At 40.0% G+C, this 8813-nt stretch overlaps 1 non-coding gene across 1 annotated transcript; it reads left to right on the top strand.

Moving 5' to 3' along the window:
* The first annotated feature begins 749 nt into the window (after positions 1 to 749).
* On the top strand, positions 750 to 857 carry LOC127134031 (small nucleolar RNA R71). The gene has a single exon (XR_007807812.1). It is a non-coding gene; the product is annotated as a small nucleolar RNA R71 (small nucleolar RNA).
* Positions 858 to 8813: the final 7956 nt, after the last annotated feature.

Genomic DNA, 8813 nt, shown 5'->3' with positions numbered 1-8813 from the left:
GTGTAGTTTGTGGGACTTGGTTTTGTGCTACCTGTGAGATCTGGGTTTCAAGCATCTTGTTGTGAGTGATTATCTGATCAACCTTGGTTCCTAATTGCGTTATAAGTTTGTTTACGTGAATGTTCTGGTTTAGGAATTCTTTATTCTGCTAAGTCTGGCCCGATATGAAGCTCTCCATGATCTTCTCAAGGTTAGACTTATGGGGCACAACTTGCATAGGTTGGTTTATTTTTTGGGCTTGATAACCTTGCGGTCTCTGAGGTGTATGATTTTGGATATGGTTCTGGTTTTTATAGGAGAAATTCGGATGATTCTTCCATCCAGGGTTATAGGTGTTCGAAAATGGGTTACCTTGGGCGTAATTCACTTGGTTGGTGTTCAGGTCGTTCAAAAGGTTACACTCCGCTGATTCGTGTGCTTTAGATCCACAAAGTTCGCACTCTGTGTGGACTACTGCTGCGGTGTGAGTGTTTGTAGACATATGTTCGATCCTAAGGGCTAAAGCGTAAATTTTCGCCTACATCATGTCTAGAGAGCTTACCTTATGTATTCCACCTTGGGTCTCCTTTTTCTCTATTGATGCTCGTTCAGTTCCCCATTGGTAATGGTTTTGGGCCATATCCTCAATTAGGTCACAAGCTTCTAGATAAGGTTTGTTCATCAGCGTGCCACCTGCAGCAACGTCGATACTCATCTTGGTGTTATAATGGAGTCCATTGTAGAAGGTATGAACGATCAGCCATTGTTCTAGGCCATGGTATGGGCAGACTCTTTTCTAGCTCTTTATATCTCTCCCAAGCCTCAAAAAGTGATTCTCCTTGGTTTTGAGCAAACCTAGTTATTTGGTTTCGAAGAACAACAGTCTTACTAGGGGGAAATATCTAGCAAGGAATACTCTCCTAAGGTCTTCCCAGGTAGTTATTGAATTAGCTGGAAGTGAATCTAGCCATGAACGTGCTCTATCCCTGAGGGAGAAAGGAAATAATCTTAAACGGATTGCATTGGGTGAAGCTCCGTTAGATTTAAAGGTGTCGGCTAGTTGGATAAAAACTTTTAAATGTTAATTCAGGTTCTCAGTAGCGAGACCCGCGTATTGGTCCTGTTGCACTAATTGCAACAAAGACGGTTTTAGTTCAAAATTGTTAGCAGGAATAAGGGGGTTTACTATACTCGAACTAGGTTCCTCGTCAGAGGGTTGGGCAAATTCCTTAAGAGGTCGCTGATCGTGATTCTCGGCCATAGCTTTCTTAATTCGGATAAGTAAGAGGCGTGTACGAGTATAATGTCCGGGTTCCGCTAAAGGATCTACTAAATTTCTGGTACTACGGGTTCTTCGCATTTACCGGCTAATAATGCCTTAGACTATACAGTGTAACAACAGGGTACAAAATTTGACGAAGTTGGTCTCCGACAACGGCGCCAAAAACTTGATCGCTTGTTTCGCAAGTGCACGAATTACATCATAGTAATATAAAAGAATATCGATCCCATAGAGACCAATCGTCAATCTATCGGTTACTATCGTTACAATGTTTATCTAAGGCAGTATAAAAGAGATATTGGATTTTAAAAATAACGGTAAATAATAAATGCAGGTAAAGACAGGTTGAATGTATTTCACGTCAGTTAAGTGATGTTTCGATTGTCTAAATAGAACTATTTGTGAGGCAATATTTTCTACTATTGAAAAGAATCCATTTAACAGGAACTGTCGCTTTCGCGTATTCAGAACCGAGTTTACCCTTAAATTAAGGCCTCTTATTGTCACTTATAAAAGGTGCGCAGAACACTAAAGTAGTGATTTTGATTTGGAAAGTTTTACCCGAGGAGTTTTCTGATTTTAAATCTATCAATGCGTCCGAAAATAGCTTCAAAAATAGTTTTTCCTTGAAGTGATAAAAATTCCTAGTTAACTAAGCCAGAGTGCTTTCACACTCCTTGAATAATTAAAACTAAACAAGTTTGTTTTAGAAAACTCAAGTTAAAAATCAAAACAGCCTTTAAAGTATTTCTACAAATTCAATATGTGAAACATTACTTTAACCGCGATCCTTACATTCTAACCTTTAAAAGATTTAGCCAGTCATGGTAACACAAACAAACACAACTGTATTAATCATGATGAAAAGTTTGTTTTAGAATGTGAGGCGTAAAGAGCGAGTAAAGTGCGTAAAATAAATAAAGTAAAGCGAGTGCGGGAAATAAATAAAGTAAAGCAAGTGCGGGAAATAAATAAAGTAAAAGCGTAGACAGAAAATAAATAAAATAAAAGCGATGTGCGAAATAAATAAAATAAAAGCGATGCCAGAAATAAATAAAATAAAAGCGAGTGCGAAAAATAAATAAAGTAAAGCGAGTGCGGGAAATAAATAAAATAAAAGCGATGCGGGAAATAAACAAAATAAAAGCGATGCGGGAAATAAATGAATAAATCGATAAATAAGAACCTGCTCCAAATTGAGGCTTCGATTCTGGTACAAAAATAAACCTCCGACTCCTGAAACTAAAGACGACAACAACTCGAAGTGACCCAACTCAATCTCACAAAGGTGCGATAACCCCCCGATGTGACGGATTATCGCTATTACAAATGATAAATATATGCTTAGTGTTGTAAAACTAAGTTGGATGATTAGAAAATGAAATGGAACGAACTATTTATAGAGGATTTCAGCAGCTAGTAAAGACCATGGTGCCCTCCAACTTCTCCTTAGTGGGAACGTGATTACCAAAGGTGGTGCCCGCCATCCCTTCATGGCGCCCGCCATGTGTGTAAATGGGGTGGATCATGGGAACATGGCAGTTACCTCCTAATTGAGGGTTTATGACTCATGGCTTCTCTTATAGCGATCGTCATGTGCAACGCCATGTGTGTAATTTCGTCGAAAAACCCTAATTTTAGGTCTTTTTGCTTCGTTTCTTCCAAAAGAGTCCGAAAGTGCTAAATATCTGAAAACAAGATAAAATAGAGCATAATACAAACAAAATGATAATAAAATCCTAATAAACATGTGAAATCTGAGTCAAAAACACGGTGTAATTCAGTGTGATCACCCTTCTATGGCGTAGGCCCAGTTGGCCTGATCAATAACACAAGTTACCTGAGGGTCCAGTAAAGTGAAGTAGTGAATAGTATCACCCTCGATTAATAGCCTGTATTGATCCGGTTGAAAAGAAGATCTCCTCATGAGGCCACAGTCCAGACAGAAGTCAATATCCATCAAGGTGTAGCTGTAGTAAGACGTCAGGTGAGATAGTCTTCTATCAAGTCCCAGGGCTGAGGCTATATGAGTCATCGTGCTTCCAACGTGTATAGGGCTCACAGCGGAGCAAGCATTAAAATATAGACTCTCGATCAGGAAAGCTCTGTAATCTACTGGGCGTGACTGAGTGGTACAATACATGAAAAAGATCTCTTCAGCACTCACATGCGTATCAAGGTCACTCTTCCCCAGGAAGGTGTGGGCAATGATCATCTGAAAGTATCTGAAAGCAAGGTTGTGAATCTTGTTGGAGATTTGGGTGGAAGGGTCAGGGCTACCTCAACACGTAATGTCACTAAAAAACTTCTCAACGTCTCGGCTCAGAGAATAGCTCTTGGGGAGCTCAGATAAAGCATCATAAGCAGTCTGAAATCCAAGTAAGTCACCAAAATGCTTGTGGTTGAAGGTCTATTCTGCCCCAAACAACCTGAAATTAATGTATCCACCATCACTAGCATGACCAACATAGGGCTCGTAGGCCAGGGAGCTCAAGAACTCCAAAGTCAGGTTCCTGTAAGTCACATGCATAACATCAGTATATTCATCCCATTGCAACTGATTGCACAAATTCCTGACACTAGGCTCAATGCCTAATGCCTTCATGCAGCTCGAGTCGGGATATCTGGTGGGCAGCATTGGACGCTGGGAAAACATGGCATAGTGTTGCTCTTGAACTGGGTCACAAAAGATTACTGGCATAGTGTCGCAATTTTCCATCCTGAAAACTTAAATTAGAAACAGAGGACACCTGAAATCGCAAATATTATAACTGTTAGTCTCCACATAGATATACATATATATATAAAACAAATAAAAATATAAATTGAAATAGTAAAAGTAAAGCAAAGGAAAATAAATCATGGGTTGCCTCCCATGCAGCGCTTGTTTAAGTCGTTAGCTTGACGATTCGAGCTTGAGATTTTAGGATTTTGGAAACCTCAAAGGGGCCTATCCATCTCGAACGCATCTTACCTGGAAAAAGTCGTAATCTCGAATTGAAGAGGAGAACAGATTCGCCTATATTAAATTCCTTTTTCACAATCCTTTTATCATGCCAAGCTTTGGTTCTTTCTTTGTATATAACAACATTCTCGTAAGCATTCTGGCGGAGTTCCTCCAATTTGTGGATATCAAGGATTCGCTTCTTGCCAGATGCTAGGTAATCCAAATTCAGGGACTGGATGGCCCAATATGCCTTGTGCTTGAGTTCAAAAGGTAAGTGGCATGACTTCCCGTAGACCAACTGGTATGGTGTAGTTCCAATAGGGGTTTTGTAAGCAGTTCTGTAAGCCCACAGTGCTTCTGTTAGCTTTTCAGACCAATCTTTTCTGGATATTGAAACAGTTTTCTCCAAGATCTACTTAATCTTTCTATTAGATACTTCAACTTGACCATTAGTTTGGGGATGATATGGTGTTGCTACTCTGTGTTTTACTCCATACTTTCTCAAGAGTTTATCAAATACCTTGGATATAAAATGTGATCCACCATCACTTATGACAAGTCGTGGTACTCCAAATATGGGAAAAATATTATTCTTGAACATCTTGATGACTACTCTTGTTTCGTTGGTGGGTGCGGCTATAGCTTCTATCCATTTGGACACATAGTCAGCGACTACCAAAATGTACTTGTTTCCCATCGAAGATGGAAAAGGTCCCATGAAATCAATACCCCAGAAGTCAAATAATTCCACTTCCTGGATGTTCTTCAAAGGCATTTCGTCACATCTTGAAATGTTTCCAGCGTGCTGGCACCGGTCACATTGGATAATATAAGTATGGACATCACGCCATAATGTTGGCCAATAAAGACCAGCTTGAAGGATCTTAGCGTATGTCTTGGATGTGCTTGAATGTCCACCATAGGGTGAAGAGTGACAATGCTCTATGATGTTTCTGACTTCTTCTTCCGAGACACAACGTCGAAATATGTTATTTGTTCCTCTTTTGAAAAGGAGTGGCTCGTCCCAATATAAATGTCTTATATCTTTAAAGAACTTCTTCTTCTCTTGATAGGTGATGTCAGGGGGTATGATATCAGCGGCTAGATAGTTCACAAAATCAGCGTACCATGGTACTCTGCTAGTTTCTGAAACTGTCCCAATGTTGTCTCTATCAGGTTCAAGGGGAACGGTATCTAAATTAGCTATCAATCTGTCATAGGTGAAATAATCATTTATAGGTAAATGGTCTGGCTTCAAATGCTCTAGTCTGGAAAGATGGTCAGCAACTACGTTTCCTATTCCTTTTTTGTCTCTAATATCTAAGTCGAATTCTTGTAGCAAAAGGATCCATCTGAGTAATCTAGGTTTTGCATCCTTTTTGGTTAGAAGGTAACGGATAGCTGCATGGTTTGTATAGACTATAATCTTAGATCCTACAAGATAAGACCTAAATTTATCGATTGCGAAAACCACAACTAGGAGTTCCTTCTCTGTTGTTATATAATTTAATTGAGCGGCATCTTGGGTTCTACTAGCGTAATATATTACATGTAGTTTCTTATCTTTTCTTTGCCCTAAAACAGCTCCTATAGCAAAATCGCTAGCATCACACATTATTTCAAAGGGTTTAGTCCAATGCGGAGTTTGTAGAATGGGTGCTGAAATTAGTGCTTGTTTTAACTGATTAAAGGCTTTGATGCATTTTTCATCGAAAATGAATTCAATGTCTTTCATCAGAAGGCCGGTCAGGGGTTTTGTTATTTTAGAGAAATCTTTTATGAAGCGTCGGTAGAAACCGGCGTGTCCAAGAAAACTACAGACTTCTCTAACTGTCTTTGGAGGGTTAAGGTTTTCTATAACTTCTATCTTTGCTTTCTCGACCTTAATGCCTCTTTCAGATATTATATGTCCTAACATTATGCCTTCTTTAACCATAAAGTGACACTTCTCCCAGTTTAACACAAGGTTAACTTCTACGCATCTCTCTAGGATTTTCTCAAGGTTAATGAGGCAGTCTTCAAAGACTAACCCACACACCGAGAAATCGTCCATAAATACTTCCATAATTCTGTCGAGATAATTTGTGAAGATTGACATCATACAACGTTGGAAAGTAGCTGGCGCATTACAGAGTCCAAACGGCATTCGTCTGTAAGAAAACGTTCCGTAAGGACAGGTAAATGTTGTTTTCTCTCGATCCTCGGGGTGTATGGGTATTTGGAAAAATTCAGAATATCCATCAAGATAACAAAAGTAAGAGTGATTGGAAAGACGCTCAAGCATTTGATCTATGAATGGAAGAAGGAAATGGTCTTTGCTAGGTTCCTTATTGAGCTTCCTATAATCTATGCACATATGCCATCCGCCTTCTATATGTTTAGCTACATGCTCTCCCTTCTCGTTCTGCACGATTGTGATGCCTCCCTTTTTGGGTACCATATGTACAAGACTTACCCATTTACTATCAGAGATCTGATAGATTATACTAGCCTCTAGTAGTTTAAGGACTTCCTTCTTTACCACCTCGCTCATAACAGGGTTGATTCTTCTCTGATGTTCTCTGGAAGGTTTTGAAACCTCCTCTAGCGAGATCCTGTGCATACACACGGATGGGCTTATACCTTTTAAATCAGAGATGTTATACCCTAAGGCAGAGGGGTATCTTCTTAAAACATTCATGAGTCGATTCGTCTCGTCTTGGTTTAAGGTGGCACTAACTATTACTGGGCGGTTCATTTCTTTATCCAAAAACTCATATCTTAGGTTCTTGGGTAGTTCCTTAAGTTCTTGAGCTGGTTTTTGAGAATTTGGTGAAAGGTGTGGCGTAAGATCCAAACATTCGTTAGTGTGAGGTTTTGTTTCCTCTAGCTCGTCATCCTTATCATTCGGGTTTGAAAATGGTTCGATCACGGGTTCTCCTCGATCAAATTCTCTTATGCCCTCATCTATGATATCAATCGCATAACATGCGTCTCCTAGGATTGGTGCCATCGGGAATTTTGAAAGAATGAACTCGATCTTTTCATCCCCTACTTCGAAGGTTAATTTTCCTCTTTTAACATCTATTATAGCTTCGGCTGCTGATAAGAATAATCTACCTAAAAGGATAGGGATATCGTCGTCTTCCTTGATTTCCATGACCATAAAGTCTGTTGGGATATAAAGTTGACCGATCCTAACTATGTCTTCTAAAATGTCTACAGGATACTTAACAGACCTATCGGCTAATTTGAGGGACATCTTAGTTGGTTGTAACTCTCCTAAGTTTAACCTCTTACATACAGCTAAGGGCATTAAACTCACACTAGCGCCTAAGTCTAGGAAAGCTTTGTCGATCACATGACTCCCTAAGATGCAAGGTATAAAAAAACTACCAGGGTCTTTCTCCTTCTTAGCGAGTTTATCCTCAGAAATAAAATTGCATTCCAAGGGTTTGGGATTGTCAAGCCTACGCTTGTTGGTTAAGATGTCTTTGAGAAATTTGGCGTAAGACGGAATTTGGGTGATAGCTTCGGTGAAACGAATCTCTACATGAAGCTTCTTTATTACTTTTATAAATTTTTGGTATTGGTTGTTGATTTTGGTTTGTTTAAGTCTTTGCGGATATGGGATTGATGGTTTGTACGGGGGTGGTGGTTTGTAAGTTTTATCCATGGCTTCTCCTTCTTGGTCAGTTTGTTTTTCGGGTTCTACCGGTTCCTCTTCTTGGTTGGTAGGTATATTTTCTTTAGAAGTTTTGGACTCGCTCATCGCTGGGTTATGAGGCCCTTCGTAGGCGGTCCCACTTTGTAACGAGATAGCGTTAGCTTGCCCTCGAGGGTTTGGTTGAGGTTGTCCAGGGAATTGGCCTCCAGGTGTAGTTTGTGGGGCTTGGTTTTGTGCTACCTGTGAGATCTGGGTTTCAAGCATCATGTTATGAGTGATTATCTGATCAACCTTGGTTCCTAATTGCGTTATCAGTTCGTTAACGTGAATGTTCTGGTTTAGGAATTCTTTATTTTGCTGAGTTTGGCCCGATATAAAGCTCTCCATGATCTTCTCAAGGTTAGACTTCTGGGGCACAACTTGCATAGGTTGATTCGGTTTTTGGGCTTGATAACCTTGCGGTCTATGAGGTGCATGATTTTGGACAGGGTTCTAGTTTTTATAGGAGAAATTCGGATGATTCTTCCATCTAGGGTTGTAAGCGTTTGAAAATGGGTTACCTTGGCCGTAATTCACTTGGTCGGTGTTCAGGTCGTTTAAAAGGTTACACTCCGCCGATTCGTGTCCTTTAGATCCATAGAGTTCGCACTCTGTGTGGACTATCGTTGCGGTGTTAGTGTTTGTAGACATATGTTCGATCCTAAGGGCTAAAGCGTCCATTTTTGCCTGCATCATGTCTAGAGAGCTTACCTCATGTATTCCACCTTGGGTCTCCTTTTTCTCTATTGATGATCGTTCAGTTCCCCATTGGTAATGGTTTTAGGCCATATCCTCAATTAGGTCACAAGCTTCAGGGTACGGTTTGTTCATCAGTGCGCCACCAGCGGCAGCGTCGATGCTCATCTTAGTGTTATAATGGAGTCCATTGTAGAAGGTATGAACGATCAACCATTGTTCTA

Source organism: Lathyrus oleraceus, chromosome 3 (genome assembly GCF_024323335.1).
Source record: "Lathyrus oleraceus cultivar Zhongwan6 chromosome 3, CAAS_Psat_ZW6_1.0, whole genome shotgun sequence".
In the NCBI taxonomy this organism is placed as follows: Eukaryota; Viridiplantae; Streptophyta; class Magnoliopsida; order Fabales; family Fabaceae; genus Lathyrus; species Lathyrus oleraceus.
Note: the sequence above shows the minus strand (reverse complement) of the source record. Positions and strands in the feature narration are given on the sequence as shown.